This window comes from Ochotona curzoniae, unplaced genomic scaffold (genome assembly GCF_017591425.1).
Source record: "Ochotona curzoniae isolate NIBS_2020 unplaced genomic scaffold, NIBS_Ocur_1.0 contig_66, whole genome shotgun sequence".
Classification (NCBI taxonomy): Eukaryota; Metazoa; Chordata; class Mammalia; order Lagomorpha; family Ochotonidae; genus Ochotona; species Ochotona curzoniae.
Genome location: NW_024466512.1, coordinates 8,651,864 through 8,677,253, shown reverse-complemented (window position 1 = coordinate 8,677,253; position 25,390 = coordinate 8,651,864). Strand labels below are relative to the sequence as shown.

The 25,390-nt window shown below is 47.9% G+C and overlaps 1 long non-coding RNA gene across 1 annotated transcript; it reads right to left on the bottom strand.

The window, feature by feature from the left end:
• Positions 1 to 635: 635 nt before the first annotated feature.
• Positions 636 to 11,244, bottom strand: LOC121163956. Its single transcript, XR_005884988.1, has 3 exons — positions 11,233 to 11,244; positions 8,911 to 8,912; positions 636 to 781 (listed from the first exon to the last, which is right to left on the bottom strand). It is a non-coding gene; the product is annotated as an uncharacterized LOC121163956 (long non-coding RNA).
• Between the last annotated feature and the right edge of the window lie 14,146 nt (positions 11,245 to 25,390).

Sequence of the window (25,390 nt, the reverse complement as noted above, 5' to 3'; positions counted from 1 at the left end):
TCACTGGACAGAAGATCTTCTTCTCTGTCTCTCATCCCCTCTGTATATCTGCCTTTCTAATAAAAATAAATCTTTTTTTATATTATTTTTCATTGATTACATTGCATTATGTGACACAGTTTCATAGGCTCTGGGATTCCCCCAGCCCCTCTCCATACCCTCCCCCCATGGTGGATTCCTCCACCTTGTTGCAGCATTACAGTTCAAATTCAGTCAAGATTCTTTTATTGCAAGCATAGAGTCCAGCATCTGTTCAGATAAGTTCAACAGTTTCTTGGGGAGACCATCTCTGGTCTGAAAGCAGAGCTGGCAGAATATCATTCTGAACAATTAAAAGCCACAACCTCAACATCAATTTACAACATTATGGAATTAATTGACATGGTATTGAGTAACCAATATGTTAAAAACTGCAAGTTCTTAACCACATCCTGTGACTACTTCATTGACATTTCAATTTTAATTTATACACAGAACCGGCTGCTATACACCTTAAAATGACTATAGGGTACTATTCAGCTGGCTCGTGACTATTTTCATTTTAGCATTCAGCAGTTTATAGTGTTGAAGCTTAATTTTGCTGAATTTGACAGATTCTGGGATAGTCTAAACTGGCTTATAACTCTAACAAGGCATATGTCAACAGTTGAGGCGCAGAACAGTTTTAGGAGGGCTGTGCAGAGAAATCTTCGATATGTTAGTGAAGGAGTAACTAGTCTTTGTGTCCTACGTAGTAAGGTATGTGTGAGTCCACGCTGACCGTTTCCTGTCTGGTTCCAAGCTTTCCTTGTTGTTCTCTGTCTATCTGTTCCAATTTGTGTGTGCGTGCGTGTGTGTGAGTGTGTTTAGGACGGGGGGCTCCGGAGCGACCCTGATGGTCATTGCAAGATAGGGTGGGGATCCAAAGTTGGAACTAAGAAACAACAGAAGGATCACTGAAAAGTCTTCAAATGGACATCAAATGATACATTTCTAACCCTAGAAGAAATGATAAGGGAAACAAAAGTATTTTAATTAGATGAAAAAAAGAAATACAATATGTAAAAAGCTGCTGGATACCATTAAGACAGTTCTTAAGGAGAAATTAACAGCACTAAATTTGTATTTTAGGAAAAGGAGAAATATCTACTTCGTGCCCAACTTCCTACGAAGTACACACTCCAGACAATGAATCCACTGCTTGGGAAGACTCACAAAGAACTCTTGCCTCCTGGCTTCACCAGCATAGTTGCTGCGGCCATCCGAATGGAAGGGGCACTCCAGGACACAGAGCAGGTGAGCCCATCATGTTTCTATGCTTAGGTATTGGGGAAAATCCCAGCTGATCTCCTCCTGTTTCCCACCTCAACCCCACACCCCTCAAGTGCCCAGATGACTGGCGTTCAGGGCCATTTGAGAACGAAAGTGAAAGGCAATCACCCCCAGCCACACTCCACCATTCCTGTGCAGGCACGGAAGAGCTGATGCTCACAGCACGTGCTGGACCGTTCCAGCTTCCTGACCACACCCACCCGCTGCCCGCAACAACAGGGATGCAGTCACCAGGGCACTCATAACGGCATTCTTTTACTGAAGACAGTTAACATGCATTTTTAAAGATTTATTTTTATTTAAAATAAACAAAAAACAAAACAAAAAATTATTTTTTATTTAAAAGGAAGATTTACAGAGAAAGAAGAGATTAGAGAAAACAGATCTTCAATCTGTTGGTTCACTCCCCAAATGGTTGCAATGGCTGGGAATAGGCTGGTCTGAAGCCAGGAGCCAGGAGCCAGGAACTTCTTGGTCTCCCAGGTGGGTCCTGGGATCATCACACTTGGATCATCTTCCTCAGCTTTCCCAGGCCATAAGCAGAGAGCTAAATTGGAAGTGGACAGCCAGGACACAAACTGATTTTCATATGGGATGTCGGCACTTGCAGGCAGAGGACTAACCAATTGAGCCATTGTGCTGGCCCCCAGTTAACACATCTTAATCACTTCCTCTGAAACAAGCCCTTCAGTGTGCATAGTAACATACTGTCACACTTGATGCTCATTACAAATGCCAGGGAGCTCCTATGATTCCTATTGTGTTGATGAGAATCCAAGTCTGGGAGCATTCAGATGGCTTCCCCAGGACACATGGCAGATATAAAATCATTTGAGATAACACACTCCATACTTGACTCCAGAGGCCATACTCGGTCCATATTCAGTTCCAGCCAGATCCTGAACAAGAGTGAGCAGTAGCATCATGGTGGCCAACATCACTGCCCACGAGTAGAGGAGCAACAGCAACTGCACAAAGAAAACCATGAATCCAAAATCCACTTCATACTCAGCCATGTTGCATCCAGCCTTGCACTGGGGCATGATGCACGGGCTTTGTGCTTTTCCCACAGCCTTTCAACCCCACCAGTGAGAAGAGGATGTTCCCATGCCACGGAAGGACCCCCCAGGACACAGGACTTTCAGTACTAAAGCAAGACAGTGCATAAAACCTGGACGGTTGGGATTTAAATTTTCCCATTCTCCGGGATGTAACTAGAGGACCAGATGCAGTGGTGGCCAAGCTAAATCACACAGATTGTGTGGTCCCCAGAAAGGGCACCATGGGGCCTGGGTTCGGCACGTCCCAGCTTTGGCTGCCTCACATCAGCTCCCTTGGAGTCTCAGCCCCATTTCCTCTGGCCCTTTCCTGCCAAGGCCTGGGAGCCAGATACAGCACATCATTTGCAGCAATTCATAATTTACACTGCCTGGTACGTCCCACTAGGTCAGCATCGTTCTTCAACCAGGTAACCAAAGGACAGATTTTAAGAACACTTTTGATCGTTAAAGGCACGATTAAGACTTCCTGCCTCTTCTCCCTCCTCAGAGTGAGCAATCGGCCTCCCTGCAGCAGAATGCCTCCAGTTCTCGCCACAAATGCGCTTGCTCTAGCCTTGTGCTGAATTAGTCTCTCCAAATGCAATTACTGTGTCTCTGCTCCAGAGTCCATTCATAAGATCACTTGCTTCAAATATGGCAGGCATTTTGTGGCCTCACCCATGTATCATGGGGCCATATGGCGCACTCAGCAGTCACACCACGTCTGGCCTAAGCCCAGCAGGAGTGTGGGGGAAAGCCAGCCCAATCTGACACAAGTCAGGCAGCCAACTGGCATTTCGCTGACCACCTACTACGGCCTGCAGCCACCTCCCCTGCAGACTGGAGGTGGGTGGTGCTCAGAGATAAGCAAGAAGCATAGCAGCCCCCTTGCCAGTTTCTCAGCCTCAGTGCAGGTAACCTTCGGGGCTGACTATGAGGGGGTGTGGTCCTGTGCCCCGTGGCCCAGCAGCATCTCCATCCTCTCCCCACACTGCGGGCCAGAACCCTGACCCCACCTCCACCCTGACAATCACCATTAACAACAGACATTGCCAGACACCCACCAGGCTGAATGAAAACCTCCATCTGAATGTGGTGTCTGCAACCTGGGAGAGAAACTAAGGCAAATCTGCATCCTAGAGAGATCATGGGCAGGTATGGGGAAAGTGAGCTGGCTGCAGATTCCCACAACTCTCAGAGCAGTGATGGGGCTGCTCTAGCCAGAAAGGGCTACCCAGCCGCCAGCCTCGTGGCATCAGGTCTACGACAGATCTGGAATCTAGACTTTTTGATGGCATCTTCCATCTTAATTTTTCAACCAGCTAAAAAGAATGTTAGCTACAACATAATCCAAATGTAAAGGACTGCGGGTCAAGCTTCCCTCATGTATAGAAATCCAGGCACATGGAAAGAGCCCCAGCAATGACTCCAACTCACTTCCCACCCCCACCGTGGGGTCCACGTCTTGTCGTTGATCTCCAACAGGTTCCAGACCCTGGACATTCATTTGAATTGCCTGGAAACATTCCAAAGCTCATCAACACTCTGACCCCAGCCCACATCGTTTTAGCCAGAGCAGCAGGGAATCGCCAGGACTCCATGTACTATAGATCCCCGGGGCAGGTTCACACGCAGCCAGGTTAGAAAACCACAGGCAAAAAGGAAGAAATTCACCACACACCTCAAGGCCCATCTGCAGGCTGAGATGCAGGCCTCTGAAAGGCCATCTCAGGGCAAATTCTCCTGGTAAGAGCAACTGTGAGGTCCAGGGAACTTGGACCTGGATCTCCAGGGCTCCATGTATTAAGAGGAGGTGAAAGCATAGCTTACTCCAGTGAGCTGGTATGTTAAAGCATCAGACTCTCTGGAGGTGAGGCTCAGGCCTTGGTGTTCCTGTTTTTCCAGATGGCTCGCAAAAAGGCAGCTGGGTAGGGAATCAGCCAGCAGGTTCCTTCAGTGCTAAAACCCTGTGTATTTCCTTCTATGGGAAAAGGAGTTGAATATTAGGCCCCCATGAGGTCGGTGGCCTAAATGTCCCATTGGGAGCCCAAGAAGGAGTAGGAGAGAAAGAGCCAGATGCAAGCTTTACACTACATGAATCCCAAGGGAAGTATCAACCGCCAGTAACACACACACACACACACACTGCTAGGTTACTCCTAATCATATTCCTAGTAATACAGAGCACCTTAAATAGCAGTCTCAAAGTCTTGGCTTCTGAGGGTTACCTCTGCTAGCATGAAGCACCTTCTGCCAAGAAAATTCAAACAGTTCTTGTGTCTAAATGCTGAGCCTCTTGAGGCACCAGATCATATTTCCATTATTCACTGAACTTCTGCTAATGAGGTGGCTAACTACAGGGCTCCCATTTGGCGCACACACATTTATCATTTGATTAGGAAGGATTACCTATTTTTAGATAAAACATACATCCTCTAACAGAGACGGACAGTTACAAATAACTTGGGAAACTCTAGCCGACGCCCAAAATATCATGATGTAGGTTGAAAGAAAAAGCCTTTCTGATCTCTGTCTTCTCGTGTTGCCCGGCACATTTTTCATGTTCACTTGCTGTCACTCCACGTAAGTGATCACCTTGGCCGAATCCCATTTCCTCATCAGCTAAGGCAGGGATTGTTACAATCAAATAGCCACGACAAGGGCCAAGGAAAGGGGAGGACTGGACCGGACACCTCTACTCGGTAATGAGCTCATCGGCTCGTCTCTCGGCTGTCGGGCAGAGGCTGGGGGAGCCACAGCACAGCTTCAAGTTCGGCCTCTCCTCGGCTTGTCAAATGAAGGAAAGACTTGGAAGCCCCATGAAGGAAGCCGAGCCTTTCCTTCCACACGAGGCTGGAGGGCTGGCGCTTCTGCCAGGTGCCAGCGTTCTCCATCATAGAAGCAGCTCAGAGAACTCTAATGTGAAAGGGATAGACATTCCCAATGACTGCAGCCAAGTAGAAAAAAAAAGCAATCCTGGGTGAGAATCCAAAATAGAAATAAATATCCATGAGTCCAAGAAGACTTCCACTCTGGAAGATAAAGTAGACATACTTTTCCTTATTTCTTTTATGATATCCAGCTTTAAAAAGGCATATAAGGTAACACTGAAAGGTAAAAGAAGGAACAAATGACCAGCTAGAAACCTCAGGATCCAAGAAATGACATGATGGGGCCCAGAGTGGTAGCCTCGTGGCAAAAATCCTCGCCTTGCATGTACCAGGATCCCATATGGGTACCAATTTGCATCCTGACTGCTCCACTTCCCATCCAGCTCCGTGCTTGTGGCCTGGGAAAGCAGTTGAGGATGGCTCAAAGCCTTTGGACCCTGCACCCAAGTGGGGACCCAGAGAAAGCTCCCGGTTCCTGATAGGCTTAGTTCTAGCCATTGCGGCCATTTGGGGAGTGAACCTGCATGGAAGATCTTTCTCTGTCTCTCAATCTCTCTGTAAATCTGTGTTTCCAATAAAAATAAAATCTTTTTGTAAAAAGAAAGGAAGGAAGGAAGCAAGGCAGTAAGAAATGGCATGATGATGAGTTCCTTGGGTTTTCTTTTGGCCTCATATCTCCCATGCATGGAATGAAAGAAGCCAACACCACAGAAAAGTCACCTTCCCTCCCTCCCCCAAAAATATATATACACACTGCTCACACGTGCCAGTAAAGAATCAACCCAACCAAGCAGAAAACCCTTAGCCAACAGGCACTCGACTCCAGTCAAACACCACAGCGAAAACCTCTGTAAAGGCCAGGTAGGGAGCGTAGACTCCCAGTTCGATGAGGCTGTGACAATATGCCCAGGTGGTGCCAGAGGACAATTAAAGAGCCAGAACTTTTATCCCAAAACAGTAATGCTCCACCACAACCCTGAGGAGCTAACTGAACTTCAATGAGGAACCAGATCTCCCATCCAGCAGGAACACAACCGCCCCACCCCACCATTCCCCACCTCACATGTCAGTGGATGCCACACAGAACCCCAAACTTCTGTCTCCACCTGCATGTAACAAATCAGTGCCACAAATTCCACTACTGAGGCAATGTCAGAGAAATCCAGCTCCCCTGGAGAGCTTAGGGGTAAACATTAGAGCACAGTGGTTTACATCACTGCTTCGGGTATCCTATATTAGAGTCCAGACTTGCATTTCATCTACTCCACTTCCAATCCAACTTTCTGCTAATGCACCTGGAAAGACAGTATAAAATGGCGTGGGTCCCTGGCTCCTGTGTGGAAGAGCAGCATGGAGTTCTTAGCTCCTGACTTTAGCCTGGCCCATTCCCAGGTCTCACAGGCATTGGTGGGATGAGCCAGCAGGTGGAAGTGATGTCTCTCTCTCTCTCTCTTCTCTCCCCCCACACATACACACAAATAAATCTTTCATGTTAAACAAAAACAAAAGGCAGGCCTTCCACCTTTGCAGAGCCAGAGCCACCGCCAGCTTCCCTCGTTTCCAAGAGCTGTGGGGTCTGGGGACTCCACATCGGGGACCCCCAGGATGACAGTGAGTTGCCATTCCCCATGCCTGGTACTGAGGCGGTTGTTAGGCTGGATGCGGCTTCCTCCCCTCATGTCCCTCTTTCCCCACAGACACAGGAAGAAGAAAAAGAAAATTTGGAGACAATGGTCTCACCCACATTCCCCTAACCCTCAACCCTTCCCACCCTGATCAACTATGTAAACATCATCAAAAATAAAATTTCTTTAAAAATCATAACAATGTAAAACTGTCCAAGTTTAATTTTAAAAATGATTCATCATGTCAAGATCAAGGAAAAGTTCCAATTAAATTTAAAAAATTATATTCATCAGACATTGATGACAAGATGACAGAATTATGTGATAAAAGTTAAAACCAGCCATGATAAAAATGCTTCCTCAAACAACCGCAAATGTGTTCAAAGCAGATGAAAATTAAAAAGTGATTATAGTAATCATTTCACAATCCATATATATGTCAAAATATCACATTCTATGCCTCGAATACACATTCATTTCTATTTGTTAATAATACTTCAATAAAGCTGAAAGAAAGAAAAGAAAAAGAAAAAGCTCTAACCAAAGAAACAGAATATATGAAGAACCAAACAGATATTTTGGGACTAAAATTACAGTAGCAAAGAGCTCTGTGGATGGGCTCCATAGCAGAATGGATTAAACAGAAGAATCAGTGGACTAGATGAACAGAGCAACAGAATTCACTCAACCTAAATGGAAGAAAGAAAATACATATTCTTTAAAGTAAGGGAACCTCAGGGTTTGGAATATTATGAAAAAAGCTACGATATCCACATAATCAGATCCCAAAGGAGCGGATACAGGGAATTGTGCTGAAAAAGTTTTCCAAGAAACAACAACTGAATGTTTTCCATGTTTAGCAAGGGGATTAAACCTACAGATTTGGGAAGGTGAGTGAACCCAACTAGGGTAAGCTCAAGGGAATCCATACGTAGGTGTATCATAATTACACTTCTAAAATCAGTAATGAAAAATATCCTGAGAACAGCAGACAGAAATGACATGTTAATTTTAAGGGGAAAATTGAACAGTAGCTGATTTCTCAAAAAAAACATGGAGACCAGAAAAAGTGGGTAATGGGAAAAAAAAAAAAAAAAAAAAACCTCTTAACTCAGAATCCCATACCCAGTAAAACTACACTTTTAGGATGAAGGGAAAATCAAAACAACTTCAAGAAGACAACTAAAATAATTTGTCCCCAGAATAATTGCTCTAAATGAGTAGTTAAATGAAGTTCTCTAGGAAGGAAAAATAGGAGAAGAATCAACCCTGGGACACTAAGAAGAAGGAAGCAAAGGAAGAGAAGAATAGCAAGCAAAATATGAGTAAATACAATCAATCCGTTTTCCTTATCCACTTGAGTGGCCTAAATTTATTTTAGAGGTTGAAGCAGAAGTCATAAACCTATCTAATAGGGTTGTAAGTGTTTGAGAAAAAATATTTAAGATACTTATGCTATACATAAGAAAGGGTAAAATATATATAGGAACATGGGCTTTCTCTACCCTTAATTAGTGCAACAGCAAAATATTAATTATTTCTGATAAGTTATGCACATGTAATACCTTCAGCAACAATTTAAAAATCTAACAAAGAGCCACTTAACATAATAGGTTAAACAAGAATAGAATTCTAAAGAATGTTCAGAAAAAATAAAACAGAAATAGAGAAACAACAAAGAACCCATAAAATTAGCATTATCATATAGGGCATGCCCTGACTATCCCAGTGCCAGTTCCATTTTTATAGCTTTTTCTCACAAACAGCAGCAGTGGGGGTGGCGGGTCCATCTGTCTGAGTACCAGTGCCAGTCCTGTGGTGTCCAGCCATGTGGACAGTGCCAGTGGTACCAACCCCAAGCCCTCACACAGCAGCAGAAGGTGCTGGGGGATCCACAGGACCTTTCCAGACTAGCACCGACACAAGTACCACAGCTCTGGACCTTCTCATGGACATGACTAGTGGACCATATGCCAGGAATCCAAACAAAGCCACTGGGCCTCAGTCCTCAGAAGTTCCTTCAATGCCCACCATCGCTACCACCACTACTATAAGACTTGATAGAGAGGTACCAAAAGGTGGCATCTAACTGACACAGTGGGCAAAATAGCCTATGAAGCTGGCATGCAAACACATCTTTAGAGAAAAAGAAAAAGCTTTGAACTCATAAAGCCATGTGTTTTGAAGGTGGTAAGACAACTGATTTACCAAGTGAATAAATACTAATGTAGGGATATAAACAGCATGAAAAAAAAAAAACAGGGCAATATGAGGAAAGGAATGTAGTGGTATCTTAGGATCAGACCATATAAAGATTGTCAAAGTGCCTACTGAAAAATTCAAAAGGATGATCAGAAAAAAAAATCTCAGACTCAGATATTACAGAGAGAGTTAAAATTGAGAAAGAATGCATATTATACAAATAAGACATTCAGATAAGAGACAGATCTTGAAAAGAAGCAGAGAAAAGTCTTACACATAACGAATTTGGTAAGCCACATGAAGGAGCAGGCTTCAAACATAGCAGGTCAGACCCCACTTGGGACGTTTGCATCACATAGTGAAGCACCTGGTTCAAGTCAGGGCTCCTTCGCTTGCCATCCAGCTTCCCACTTCTGGGGAAGCAGCAGATGATGACTCAGTGTTTAGCGTCTCATCAACCATCCGGGAGACCCACATGGGTTCCCAGCTCTTGTCTTCAGCCTCACCCAACTCTGGTTGTTGCAGGCACTTGGGAAATGGAGCAACAGATGCAAGATCAATCAATTAGCCAACCTATTTATCTATTTCTATCTCTCTGTGCATGTGTTTGCCTGCCTTTCAAATAAATTTCAAACTTCTTAATACAGCTTAAGACTTCAATAAAACCAGAACAAGCAGGAAAGGAATATCTGAAGTTGAAGATGCTGAAAAGGTTTTTTTGCTTGTTTGTTTTTCGTTTTTTGTTTTTTAATTTCCCAATCAGGAGAGAAAGAGCGAGAGACAGAAGGAAAGAAGGAGAAGTAAAAAGGACAGCCTTTGGGGTCTTTAGGATTTAATTTTTTTAATCATATATTTGGACACTGGGAATTCTTGAAACAGTAATAAATGCACAGACCTAGTCAATGACCCAACAGCTGAAAACAACTCCACACTAAAAGATATGTACATCTGACTACAGGACATCCAGAGAACCCTAAACAGGCAAGTTGGAAAAAATCTCACTCACATCATAGTCAAGCACTCAAACATATAATATAAAGAGAGTATTCTAGAATCTGCAAGAGAAAAGCACCAGGTTACTTTTAAGAGGACTCTCACTGGCTTACCTTATTTTTCGACAGAAACCGTATAGCCAGGAGGGAATAAAATTGCATATTCCACATTCCAAAATATTAAAATGACAGGACTGAGTCATTGCTTATTATTAATAACTGAATATAAATGGACTAAATTTCCTAATTAAAAGATACATATTGGTTGAATGGATAAGAAAATAAGACTCAATAATATGCTGCTTGCAAGAAAATCACTTCACTAGTAAAATGATGCACAAAAATTGAAGGGACACAGAAGAGTATTCCATGTAAATAGAAGCAAAAATAACTGCACTGATAATGAAGGCAGCAATGACAGCTCAACTGGTCGGGTGCCTGTCACCATAGAGAAGAAATGGACTGAGTTCTTGGTTCATGGCTTCAACATAGGCCAGCCCAGACTGTCGTGGGTATTTAAGGAGCAAACCAGCAAATGGGAGGATGTTTATACCAGAGAAATGGAGACCACACCCATAATGCTGCGCAGGAAGGCTGATGGCAGCTTTACTCACAATGGCAGAACGCTGGAAACAAACAATATGTCCTTTAAGAGTTAAACAAGCTGCACACATACTAAGAAATACAAATCAGTAACAAAAAGTGATAGGCACAACAGCATGGATGAGTTATTCTAGGTATAAAATACCAATTCTAGGTCCAGCATTTAGTCTGGCAATGATAATGCCAATTAGGACACCTGCTCAGAGTACCCGGGTTCAATTCCCAGCTCTGGTCCACGAGTGCAGCTTCCTGAGAACATAGATCCCAGGAGGCATCAGTGATGGCTCGAAGAGCTGAGTCCCTGCTACCCAGCAGGAGCATTCACTGACCACCTCGGCCATGGGGGAATAAGCCAGAAGATAGCAGCTCTCTCTCTCTGTAGGTCTTGAAAACTTATATACGTCATGGCTCCAATGGCATATTTTTAAAATAACAAAAATATATAAATCAGGGACAGATTTGTAGCTGCTAAAAGTTAAGAGACAGATGAGAGAGAGATGCCACTATGAAGGGCATGTAAAGTTGGAGGTCATGTTCAGAACCAGAAATCTACAGAGTTCAGCTTAACGCAAGCTTTATTGGGAGGGCTCCTGGGTGCTGTGCACTGGTCCTGTACAGCCTCCTCCTAGGCTGCCCTTCACCCACCCTGGCTGGGCCTTACAGGGAAACCTTGAAGTGCCGCCCTGAGTCCTGACTGCATCGCTCTTCATGTCCTGGATGTGTCACCGTTCTGCAGCTTTGCACAAAGCAGCTACTGCCGGGGGACACTGAATTGAGGACATACACACCAGCTCTTCCAAACACAGGTGCCTCTACAATGATCTCAAATAAGCTAAAAAACCAAAACCACATGAAGCCTTTGTCCTTTCAAGGGGCTCAGCAACTAGAAGTCCTTGTTGGACACTGTCCCTAGGCAAACAAAAAAGAGAGACTGGGAGCTGACTACAAGGGGTGTCAGTACTTCCCTCCCAAGGAGAGGAAATAGCAGCTTCTCCATGGGGTGTATGAAAAATACCGCAATTGGCTTGACTGATTCTGGAATGGAAGACTACACTTGGCCACTGAAAATTCTTTCAATTTTGAAATTTCCCTCCAGCCACAGAGCAGCTTAGTCATGCCCAGGGCCCAGAGCACATTGTTCCACCATGGGTCTCTGTCTCTCTCTTTCTTTCTTTCTTTCTTTTTTTTTTTTAATCTGAGGATGTGGTCAGTAGTCTGGCAGGATGGCGCAAAATGATATAGCTGCATTGGAGAAAATTCAATTTGGGTCAAGTTTCCAACTTTCTCCAGCTGAAATTTTGCTCAGACTAAAGGGAGAGATGAGGTGGTTTTGGGATACCAGGGACCCCTCAGCCACGTTGCCTTGCTGCTTCATTAGGCAAGAAGGTTAACCCACAAACAGCCTTCTGGCCTGTGTGCTAAACATGTTCAATGCTACAAATGAAATCCGGATGCATGAATACCACACGTCCTTTCTGTGTGATATTTCTGTTTTGCCTGGTATCAGGATGAAGAAGAATAAGAATGTTCATAATGACAGTGACATGGCATCGTCTCCAATTTGCAGGTTCCACTTGATTTATTTATTTGAACAACAAAGTGATGGTGCTGTGGGTGCAGGAGCAATCTCCCACATGCTCCTTCACTCTGCAGATGCCTACAGAACCCGGGGCTGGACTGGCCCTAAAGCAGGAGCCGGGAACACAGTCTGAGTCTCCCATGTGCGTGGGCCATGCTCGGTTGCATTAGCAGGAAACTGGATCAGAAGCCAAGCCACTGGGACTGGAACCAGCACCACCCACCAGTCACGGTGAGTTTAAAATCTCTGTTCCTTCCCTATGCTAGAGAGTGCAATGAGTCAGCTTTCAGGAAGGCAGTATGGCATTGTCTATCCAGAAACAAGGTGGCAGCTCAAGTGTACCGGGAATGTCACTGCCAGTCAGAGCCCAGGAGATTTTTATTGTGAATAATGAGAAGCTTTTAACAACTTAAATGCCCATTAGAGGAATGACTAAGCGTATGATGACATATCTAGTTCCGGCCATGTCACGGACTCCTTCGGCATCATTCAAAATTTCTGTGAAGAGTTTTCAATGACATGCAAAATACATAGTAAAAAACAGGACATGAAATCAAACTTAAGAATTCATCTCGAAAGTGGAAGTTGCAAAATCTCCACAGTGTTAATGGTGGTTGTCTCTAGGAAATAGATTTAGTGTCCTGATTCTTTAATTTTTAAAGTGCAACTATTCACCAATGAACTTTTTTATTGAAAAAACCAATAGCAGACAGAGTTTCTTGGGGTGTGGAGGGAGACACCTGTCACTGTCCCGCAGCGATGGACTTGGTACACGGAGCCGATAATAACACCCGTGGACCCTGACGGATGGTCAAAGCCGAAGTTTATTAGTGGCATCAGACTTTATACACTGAGGGTTATATTGGTTAAGAGAGGAGGTATTGAGCTTAGCAACAAAACCCATCGACTGTTTCCCTACTCTTGTTTGGAACTCCTTTTGTGTTGTATATTCCATCAAGTGTTCTCACACACATACTGTCCATTCCACTGGTCTTGTACAAATGATATCCAATCAGGTATACAAAAGGTAGCCATTCGGCTGTTCTCATGCAAATATTATCCAATCAACTGTAAACCTGTACTCGCTGACCCTCTAGGGTCACAATGTCCTCCTACAACACCATTATGGCATAGTAGGCTAAGCTTCCACCTGCAGCCCTGACACTCCATATGGGAACCAGTTGTGTCCTGGTTGCTCCACCTCAAATTCAGCTTGGGCCATCTTATGGCAGCAGAAGATGGCCCAAGTACCTGGGCCCTCACCAGCCACATGAGAGATCCAGAAGACTCCTGGCCTCTGCATCCATCTGGGCAGCAAACCAGTGGATGGAAGATCTTCTAACTCCAACTTTCAAAAACGAATTTTTAAAAAATCTTTTAAACAGTTTCTTGTTAAGAGTGAAGTAAGGGATACCGTGGTAGACTGCTAACTACCTCCCCCTCCCCAGCCTCCATTTTCCCCTTTTCCTTCAGAAGCCTTGTGGCATGCACATGTGGTGCCCTGATGAAACACCCACTTGCCAGCCTCCCTGGCAGCTCGCTGAGTCACGTAGCTGAGCTGCCCACAGGCATGAGCCCAGTAAATAACGGGGTTCACTGATGGGCGGGGCTGGAAATTAGACACATCAATCCTGCATCAAAATGCTGCTGTTCAAGTTCTGGCAAAAACTGGCTTCTGATGCCAACTTTGTGCCAAGGCAAACCTCAGGTGGCAGCAGACAATGGCTCAAGATGTGGATTCCTGCCCCCCCACTGGGACACCCAGATGAGCTCCTGGCTCCTGGGGCTTTGTGGAGTGAATCAGTGAATCCGTGTCTCTGTCTCTCTGTCTCTCTCTCCCTGCTCCATAAATAAAATTAATGTTTTATCTCTAAAAGTTTCCTTTTTGTTAAATAAACCTGATAGGTCTGTCTGGGTCCTTAGGTCTGGGTGGTAGAGGACTTGTGGAGTCAGCTAGCAGGCTTTAGTGGCATACAGATGAAACTAAAGGTGACACATGACAGTTTTGAGTCCCAGGGCCCCTAGCAGTTTTGATTCGGCCCATGGAAGCAGAGAGGGATGAGTGGTGCAGGGCAGCTGGCTCCCCCTGCCATTAGTCCCTAGGCAGGAGTCTCTCAGGAGCCTTCCAGTTGAGAGCAGGCAGGCCAGTGCCACAGGCCTTTCCTTCCTCCCATGGACCAGCCCGTCCAAAATCACAGGCCTGCACAGTCAGCTTTACCCAGGATGGAAGCTTTCCTGAAACCTGCAGGACTGTCTGGCATTGGCTGGGGGACAACACCCATCACAAACCAGGGTATCTCTCAGGACTGTTCCATACCTCATGACGCCAGTCCCCAGGAAACAGGGAAGGGGGTTCCAGGAGCAGAATCTGTTTGGAAATACTCCTCATTCTTTCTCCTAGATGCTGGGAAGCTGTTCCCAGCCATCTTCCCCTGCATGGGGACAACACTGATGTCTGTCATCATGACTACCTCTCATAATTAATATGGCTTCTTTTTAAAGATTTATTTATTTTTATTGGAAAGTCAGATATACAGAGAGGAGGAGAGACAGAGAGGAAGATCTTCTGTCTGATGATTCACTTCCCAAGCAGCCGCAACTGCCAGAGCTGAACCAATCCAAAGCCAGAAGCCAGGAGCTTCTTCCGGGTCTCCTACAAGGGTACAGAGTCCCAAGGCTTTGGGCCGCCCTCGACTGCTTTCCCAGGCCACAAGCAGGGAGCTGGATGGGAAGCAGGGCTGCTGGGATTAGAACCAGCACCCATATGGGATCCCGGTAGTTCAAGGCGAGGACTTTAGCTGTTACCACACTGGGCCCCCATAATTAATACTTCTTACTCTTGGAATAAATGCCCTTGATTGCACATAATCACATAATGCCCTTGATCGCATGGCCAAGGATGCTCTTTCTAGGAAAATGCTGTCATCTTCCTTTCTGATTTTGTCAATGTGGCTTGAGGACTGTTCTTTGCATCTAAATTATTGCTTCTCTTTCAGCCGGAAGTGATTCATTCATCATTTATTCACCATAGGTTTGCCAAGTTTCTGTTCCTACACACCAGCATTTCAAGTTCCATGACATGGAAAGAAACCAGCATGTCCATTCTGCAGGCATGAAAGCTGGCTAAGACTGAGCTGCTTTTCCAAGCTCAGACATGTGTCAGGGTGGGAGCTGCGTGGTTTGCCTGCCCTGGGAGCCTGCATCCTGTCCTCCCAGTGTGATGTCGAGATCTCTCAGTTATCATCTGACCTGCATCTTTGATGCTGCGTGGATTTCAATTTGGTGTCCCTAATTGGAATCAAATATTTCTGACTCTGGAAATAAATACTGTTAAACAGGGGCTCGTGCACAGAATAAATGAATGTGTGTTGCTAAGGAGACCTTGGGAAGGAGATGGGAGAGCAGGAGGCAGCCGCATGACTATGCTCCACCTGCACCACAGCAGGGGTGGCCAGGTGAAAGGCTGAGCAAGGCACCACGGGCCAGGAGAGAGGGGCAGCACTGTCTCCCCTCAATCCATGTCCATCTGGAAAGTCTGAACGTGACCTTTGTTTTGAAATAGATACAATGAAGGCAGGCATCAAGAGGAGATCAAACTGCGTTGGCTATAGCCCAAATCCAACGTTATCTTCTCATCAGAGACAGACAAGTGTGCACAGCGACACACAACATGAAGGCAGAGGCCCGGACCAGCACAAATGACTACAAAGAACACCAGGCAGGGCTGGCCAGGACAGAGGCCAGGGATGCAAGCTCACGCATGATTGCTCTCTCTCTCTCAGCCTCCAGAAGGAAGCCACCTTGCTGCATTTCCTTTATTTGGAGTCGTCCGGTTTGTGACTGTTTGTTAGAACAGCCCCGGGAAGCGACAGCAGCAATGAACTTTAATTTTTAATTATGCCACATGAGCCAACAAATCAAGGAGTCACAGCAGATTAGGCCTCGGAGTCGCAGCAATTAGAATACAAGGGCACTTGCTGCCATTTAATAATAATTGTTCTCCCAGGACGATGCTGCCTACCCAACAACCCTCTCTGGACAGAACTTCCCTTCAGAGACCCAGAACATCTTCCCAGCATCTGTGTTCGTAAGAGCTGAAGGTGACTCAGTCTTCAGGTTTGCAAGAGGTGGGTGCAAAAGTGTCTGCATTCCTTCTAACATGGAATGACCATCACCTTGGCTCATAGGTGTCCTGGAGCCAGTTGCATATAAGAGCCAATTACTAGGTCTGCTATGATGACTCAGTGGCTAAATTTTTATTATATATATATATAAAATTTTAAATTATGTGGTACAATTTCATATAGACTGGGATTCACCCCCAAACTCCCACCCCTGACAAATTTTCCCCATTTTACTACAATGGTATAGTCCTTCATAAGGAATCATAATTCTATCAGTCTCTTATTTAAGTGTACCCCAACATTGCTGGTACAGACAATGTCAGCCAGTCCAGCATCCCGTTGTCTACACATGTCCAACAGTTTCATTGGGAATCCATCTTTCGTCTGGAAGCAGGGATGTCTGTTGCATTATACCCCCACATCTGGATATGATAGACCCCTCTGTCACTATACATTTCCATAATTGAGAAGCCATGAAACAAGGTCAACAACTGGTATGAGTTAAAACAACAACCACAACAGCAAATTACAGCACCATGAAGAAACGTGACAGTGGTAAAATTCTTGCCTTGCAAGCATCAAGCTCTCATATGGGCACCAGTTCCTGTCCACTTCCCTTCCAGCTCCCTGTTTGTGGCCTGCAGAAGCAATAGAAGATGGCCCAAAGCCTGGGGACTCTGCACCCACATGGCAGACCTGGAAAAAGCTCCTGACTTCAGATCAGCTCAGCTCTGGTCATTGCAGCCACTTAGAGAGTGAACTAGGGGATGGAAGACCTTTCTTCTGTCTCTTGTTGTCTCTGCAAATCTGATTTTCCAATAAAAATATATAATTTTTTAGAGATTTATTTTATTTTTATTGGAAAGTCAGACATACAGAAATGAGAAGAGACAGAGAAGATCTTCCATCTGTTGATTCACTCCCCAAGTGGCCACAATGATCTGAAGCCAGGAGCTTCTTCTGGGTCTCCCACTTGGGTGCAGGGTCCCAAGGCTTTGGGCCATCCTTGACTGCTTTCCTAAGCCACAGGCAGGGAGCTGGATGGGAAGTGGAGCCGCTGGGATTAGAACCGGCACCCATTAGGATCTCGATGCATGCAGGGTGACGACTTTAGCCTCCAGGCTACTGCGCCCAGCCCAAAAATAAATATTTTTTTAAAATAAGTAAATTAAAAAAAAATTTTTAAGCCAATTACTATATATTCAGGAATTTTCCCTGCTGTTGTTAAAAGTCTCCCTTGGATGCTGTCACCTGTATTCTCTCTTCCCATTCTCATCCTTGTACTCTGTGCTAACATTGTTTACATCTGAACACCTGGGGTCAGCATTCAGCAAACACCGTTCAGCAGATCTCCTTTCACACAAAGTATCAAGAACTACCCTCATACAAGCTAAATTTAAAAGCGGGGGAGTGGAAAGGAACCTGCAGATTCATAGCCGCAGAAAGCCCTGGGAAGATGAGGCTGCAGATACAGCGGTATCAGGATGATTTGTTCCCTGCTGCCCAGCTCAGTCTCTGCATGTCTCCTCCGCAGGAGAGGCAAAGTGCCCAGCAGCTGCCCTGAATGACACCCTCTGAGCTCACAGTGTGAGGCCATGTCTCTGTGTTCCAACCTTCCAGTCCTCGCTGAGTCCCTCCTTTGGGTGTGCCACTGTAGCTTCTCTTAGGAAGGAGGTACCTATTAGCTCAACCTTTGACTCTGACTCTGGCCATGGGACTTAGTTTGGCCAGTGGGATATAGCAGTTGCGATGCCCAAAAGCCTTGAAAACACTCATGTGCTTCCATGTCTTTCTTTTGCTCTTTCTTCATTGTCCTAAGGACATGCCTGCCTGGGCCAGTCCACCGAAGATAGCGGATGTGAAACTGTGCCAAGCTTCCCAGGTCAGTTGAGCCACATCTAGCCCAGAGAAACAGACACCCAGCCAGCACCTGGCCACACGTGTGAGCCCAGCAAGACCAGCAAAGCATCCAGAGTTAAACTCCATTTGCCTTGTTGTATGTTGTAAAATTATGTAAAAAAAAGTCTATATGACAACCTCAGGGATTAGCTCTGCCCACATCCTATTTCAGCCCCTAACAAGGGACCACAATTTGATTGAACATCCTGAGCCTGATGAGTCACAAGGTTGAAACCCCACCAAGATGATAAGGGGAGGCCAGCGCTCATGTGCAGAAGCTTTCTTCCCAGCCCAGCTGCACCTGCTTCTGCCTCAGCCCCTGCTCTCCCCTCGAAGCATTCCAGGTTCTCTGCTGGGACCACGTGCCATTTTCCAGGCCTGTGCCCCCTTCCCTAACTCTTTGCCCTTGCTGGCCCTGTCCTCCCAGCTGGAAGGCCACCTCATTCTCTGCGAAACCTCCCATAGCCCCTCCTCAATTATGGACCTCAGACCTACAGGGAGCGAAGACCAAAGATGGTAGGGCAGACAGAGCTCAGGGACTGAGACAGGGTCCCTGGGAGAGCCATTAACCCATGTGGGAGTCCAGCACCTGAACCTTGAGACCTGATAATGACTAAGACCACAGGACAAGTCTATGAACTTATACCCCTGCCAGGACAAGCCCATGGGTGAGCAGAGAGAACTGGGGCAGAAGTGCCAAGGGACAGAAGACAGGCTACCAGCTGACAAGGAGGGACACCCAGGCACACAGCTCATGCAGAATCTAAGTTCAGACAGCCAGCAGTCACCCAAAGGGCTGAATGCAGAGAGATATGATGATAACCACATCACCTTAACCCACAGGGCACACCAGGCACTGCTAAGAACTTCCACATCAGCTCATTTAATTCTCACAACAGCCCTAACCCATGTCACAGAGTGGGAAACCGGGGCACAAAGATAAGGCTTGGCTCCCCGGGGCACTCAGCGGGGCGACGGCTCCCACAGCACGTTATGTCTGCCTTCACTGAGCACCTGTACCATCTGCTGGTTCCAAGAGGACATCCATATTCAACTCCCTCCCCAAAGATCAAGTGCTCCTGAGAGAAATGGCCATCATCTGGTGTCCAGGCGCCAGGGGCCCAGCAGATGACCCCAGGGCATGGCACCTCACCCTAGGGCATGACAGCTGACCCCAGGGCATGGCACCTCACCCCAGGGCATGACACCTCACCCCAGGGCATGGCACCTCACCCCAGCTCACAATACCTGACCCCAGGGCACAGCACATGGTCCTGGGCAGCAAACGCTGAATTCCTGCCTGGTAAACTGAATGTATGTTGTTGGGTTTACCCAGCACCTTCAGCCTGATCCCACCAGAGTCGTCCAGTGGATGACCAGGTTTTGTGAATTATGCTGTGGGAAGGTCCAGCAGTGAAGCCTCCTTCAGCCAGGGCCCTCGTGCAGAGAAGCCCCATCTTCGGCCCAGAGGGACAATCACAAACCCCAAAAGATCTGCAGGCCTGGCTCCTGGCTCTACTCCACAACCAGCTGGGGACGGCAGCTCAGGCCCAGAAAAGCGACCCAGAGCTTTCTCCTCGGCACTGACTGCCGAGCGGGTGGTGGGAGCATTTCAAATGGACAGCTACACTGAACTTGACTTTGCTGCTATGTCCAGCAAATTAGAGCCCCAAAGACACTGTGACTTAACAGTATTAGTCACACCCACACACTGGTTCTCTGGTTACAGGAGGGACAAGCCTGGGGCTGGCAGGATGGTGACATCTCCTGTCTCGTCTGACCCCTCTGGCATGGGCAGCAGTTTAAACCTAGGACAGCCCGTGAAACTGAACTTCAGATTAGCAGGGAACAAACATCAGTGTAAGTATATCCCGGGTGCTATCTGGGACATACTGACCCTAAAAAAAATGGGGATTCAAATTCAGCTAGACATGCATTGCTTTATTTGATGCGAACAGCAAAGCTGCTCAAGGAACTTTCTGAAAATGCTAAGGCCCTGACCACCTGAAGAGCTTCAGGAAGGGCCCCAACTGCTACAGAAGGAAGAGCAAAGAAGCTGGGCATTGGACGCCTCTGGGTTCACCAGCGCACATCCTAACCTGCAGGAGAAGGCTGATCAGACCCGCCATGCAAATGACACAGAATATTTTCCAAGGGTATAATAGCCTGGATGAAGCGCATTAGCACACTTGGTTTAATTCCGCACTCAGCGTAATAACACATCACACTCTTCCTCGTCCCTCCCAGGGGAAATATTGAACCAGTCCTGTCAGTCTCCAGGTCGAACGCCCCTGCAGACCAGCTGTGTGACAGTTACTGATTTTTGACAAATGACATGGCTTTCTCTTATGGGCTATTACTGCTTTGTTTTCAAATCTCACTTAATTGTCCAATGATTTCTCATGTTTGGGGCTTCCACCCCCCTCCTCCTTTTCAAAGACATAAATGCAAAGTGTTTATTCTCCAAAGGCCGTAAACAGAGCTTGCGGGTCTGGTTTCTATGACAACCCCGCTTGCTACGGCAAACCTAGATTATCTCTAATGACAGACATGAAGTTTAAATTGCACATTCTGAACAAAAGTGCTCTGCTGACCTTTTATTGAAAAATGGAATACCAGGTGATTAGCATAATATGTTGTGAGGAAAGGAAAGCCGGAGCTTTCGTGGGCAGAATGAACCGGCGATTCACCACCCCGCCGCTCTTTAACAAACTGCTCGCTGGGACCCAGGGCTTGGGAAATTAAGATTTGCCATCTATCATTTTCAAATTCAGCCAGATATGTGGTGGTAATTGCACTAAACAGTTCTCCAATAACACATGGGGCTGGTTCTCTCCTTCCTTGGAATCTTGGAATGATGGCGCGATGTGGGAGACAGAGCTACCACCCCTTGTCTCCACTGGCTCTGCTGGCTCTTCCTCTGCCTCTTTATCCCCTGTGCACTTCCTGGAGGAAGCCCCAGGCCTCACATATCCCATGGGTTCTTTAGCTGTGGGTGGCATGTGGGTGTGTACCCCACCCTACCGCCGGGTGCATGGGGGCAGGTCCCGCGCACATATCAGCACACACAATGAAGCACTCCAAGCAAACCAGTGGGGTACAAAACTTTGCCTGTGATCTCCTCATGACCCCAAGCAAATTACCCAGCCCCTGCCGCACCTGCTTTTCCGGTCCAGCCCTCAGGAATGAGAGCAGCAGGACCACTTCAAGGCATCCTTGGAGGGGATGAGAAAGCAACTCCCCGGGGCTGGCAGGGTCAGCTTCCTCCCCATCACAGGCTTGTTTCCAGAAAGAGCTTCACAGGACTACTGCAGCAGAAACCCGAGGCTAAGGAGACAGTGTAGCTAACGCCAGCAGCCCCCTTACATCCCTGGTAGGGCAGGCTGACCAGGAGCAAACACCCACACTCAGCAGAGAGGCTCTGAGCACCAACACGCATGCCTCTTGACCCTCACAGCAGTGCAGGGTGAAGAACATTCTCTTCAACCCCATTGCACGTGTGGACAAACTGAGGCTGGAGTTGGAGAGGGGGCTGAGCACTGTGCAGAGTAGTATGAGCTTGTGTTCTCAGCCTCACAGCTACTTCAGCTTCCTGCTTCTGGAGGGGCACAAAACCATTCCTTGGAGCTGGCAAGAGTCAGCGAGGCATGGACCACATCACACTCTGCGCTGCCCAGCTTGCATCTCTGTCCAACACACCTCTGCTAGCCTCCCTCTTGCACATAGCGCTTGTGTTTCCTGCCTCCTAGCCAACAGCACTCTCATTTCTCAGAGGAGACACTAGGGCCAGGAGGGTAGAAAAAGACGAGGCCCTCGCCTGAAGGCCCCCGGGCTGGGCCAGACGCCAGAGCCAGTGTTCTCTTCCCAGCCCAGCCCTGCCCACCTGAGCATGAGAGCTCAGGAACTGTCCAAACCTCCAGCTCTTCAGGGTGCCCGACAGCAATTCTTACAGGTGGGACTCCCATAAACCTCAGGATCTTACTCAATGTGACAACTGATTGTTCTTCAGAACACATCTGCGAACAGGACCCACCTGCAAACCATGTCTCCCCCAGAGGCAGCTGAGGGGGGACAGCGGATCACCTGACACAGAGCTCAGCCCCATGTCATGGGCCCTGATCCCAGCCCTGAACAGTGAATCCCTCCCAGTCCATGCCACCTCCTGTATTCCACAGAGGCATGCCTGCCCTCCCAGAAAGAAGCCATGGCCATATATTCCGGCTCCCACAAGCAAACCTTTTCTGTGGCCAGAAAACACTAGCTCGTTCCAGGGAAATAGGCCAAATCACATCTGGCTTTGTCCAGTGTTTCCCAATCAGATGTACACAGCTCAAGTCCCAAATGGACAGTTCCAGAAGAGCCCAGACCTTGCCCTCCCAAGCACTGCTCCCAAGGATGGGAGAAGGGAAGGGGGACAGGAGAGGGACAGCGAAGCGAGAGGGCTGTGGTGTCTCTTCCCCTTCATACGAGGACCCTCGTCCTAAGAATCCCACCCAAGGACCTCACTTAAGCCCTATCCCCCAACATTGTAGGTTGGGCTCCAGCATAAGATTTTAGGGGAGGGAAACAGCCCCAAATCCAACTTCCTTTCAGCACCCTTTAGGTCTCAGAAAACACAGCGGACCTTCCAAATGCATCCTTCCTGGTGGGTAGACTGTGAGGCCAGCCCACCCACAGTTCTCGGCATTTTTCATGCTCTATCTTGAAGGACACAGAAGTGAGGGTTGTTGATCACTCCATAGCAGGCTAGTCTTGCACAAGTGTGAGAAGACCCAGAACATTTGGGGGTCTGAGGCGCCAGGGAGTGAGGCAGGAGGGAGACACTGCAGCCCACGAGGCGTTATTCACAGCGAATTCTGCAGTCAGCAGGCACAGTGACGGTCCGTCACCGGTGGTCCTGGAAAGCGGCTCTTTCAAGGTCAAGGAAGCCAATGGAGCAACTGTTGCAGAGATGCTGGTGACCCAGGGAGTTAGCATGGTCACCAGAAACACAGCCAGGTCTCCGACTGGACGTCCTCCCTGGCTTCCCTGAGCTTTCCTGTCTGGCTCTGCCGCCTCAGGTCCTGTGGGGCTCATCCCATGGAAGGTCCCTGGAAGTGCTGGCAGTGGGTGCAGTCCGTCCACTCCTCCCCCAGCTATAGGCCCTGGCCAGGCTGGGTCCCACCTGGAGGCTCCCTGCTCTAGCTCCAGAGACCCCAGACAAGTAGTCAATGCTCTACTCCCTGCTGTGAGCATGCGGGTTGGAGGGGTCTCTTCTGTCCCCACATCTCTTTGCAAAGAGTTCCTGATTCCCCAGGAACTTTTTCCTATATCTCACCCCCAACACCCCACTTTGGACATCCCCTCTACTTCCTGCCAGGATCTAAAGGACCCACCCCTCCCTCTCCAGGAATTCTCTCCAAATGTCTCCCACCTGGAGCTCCACTGAACGCTCGCAGGAGCCCTCGCCCTCACATGGTTTGAGGTTGGTCAAAACATGCCAGTCTGCTTTGCCCAGCTGGCTCCTGACCCTCAGGGCAGGGACTGGATATACTCACTCTGTGTCTACTAAACAGCCTGAGCTGCTTACACCTTCAGCAGAAGGCCCCTTCCCCACCAGGAGCAACCTGAGATGCCAGGTGGGGCTGAAGGAGGGCCTGCGGAAGAGAGCTACGGGTGAGTGACGGGAGACCAGCTGGAGGCACACCATTGCCCTCTCACTTGTACATCTGCAGGATGCCCTCCTCAGCCAACAGTGGGCCCCGAGGCAGAAGAGAGGATCCTCCCCGGAAGGCCAGCACCCTCAGGAAGGTCACTCAAACAGCCCAGAAGTTGGGCCTTGGGGCCAGGAACATCAGACACCTTGAGATCTAGACGCAGCCAGCAGCAGTGTATGTTCCGAGGGGGTTCAGCATCCGTCTGGTCCGGGCCAGATCCTGCCTGACTGGGCTGCTCCCAAGGGATGGCTTAGGTTTCCTACAGGTAGACCTGCACACAGAGAGCTGGGAATTTACCTGGGTACAGCCCCAGGAGCCACGGGTAAGGGAGGAGGGAAATGTGGCTGGGAAGGGAAGAAAGTCACCAAAAAAATGAGTGAAGGAGTGTTCACCATTGAGTTTCCCTCAATCCCATGGGCAGCCTCCAGGGAACCAGTAGGACACCTCCACCTAGTCCCATGAGGAGCTGTGCTGCTTTTTCAGCAACCCCTCACCAGCAGTGGTTGGGGATTTGGAGAAAGTTCCAGGGTGCCAGTCCAGGCTAACACCCAGGTCAGCAGCATTCACCTCAGCCAGTGAGCACCCTTGAGAGAAAAAGCAGAAAGGGACCAGGGCGACCTTAGGGGTGAGCTGAGGAGCCCACAGCAGCTGGTCCCTTCAGCTCTCTGAGCCTCACTGTATAATGAGGTCGCTGAGATTGCTACGTACACAGAGCAGCACAGTGCATTATGGGCACCCTCCACACTGGCCTGGAGCCCAGCACCATCTCCATAAGTAGCCACTGTCATCCCAGAATGACAGTAGTTCCTGTGCAAATGGGTCTCAGACCCTAGAGGCCTCTGAAAACAGTCCTGAGTGGGAGCTGAGAGATACTGCCCAAGAGGCACTTGAAGGATGGGGTGGGGGGTTTGACCAGCAGGTAGAGAATCCAGCTTAATCATCAGACACTTCTGCTCAGTCATTGCTACTGAGGCTCTGGGAGAGACCCCAAGAGGCATCTCAGAGGAACAGGGAAGGAGTCCCCCCGGGAATAGCCTGCTCCCCAGTCGGCTCTCCTGACACAGAGGCCTGTGTCCCCCACTGCCTGGCCTGCACCCAGCCCCTTACCCTGCCCTCAACGTTGCTGCTCCACCTCCTCCAGATGGCCACAGTACCCCTGGGCACCACTGGGAGAGGTGCCAGATCCTACAGGAGCAGCTGCCCAGTTCTGCAATCCAACTCCCTCCACATACAAGAGTCTCATAAACACGTCCACCTGCAGCTGCGACAAAGGCAAGGGCCAAGTCCCAGTGGGTCGTCTCCTGAGCCACTTCGCCAGGTTCCAGCTCCCTGAAGTCTGCCACCCGAGTGGCATCTTTGCGTTTGAATCTCCCTCCTTCCACCAACAAGTATGGAGTACTTTCAGGAGCCAGACACTGAGATCCAAGT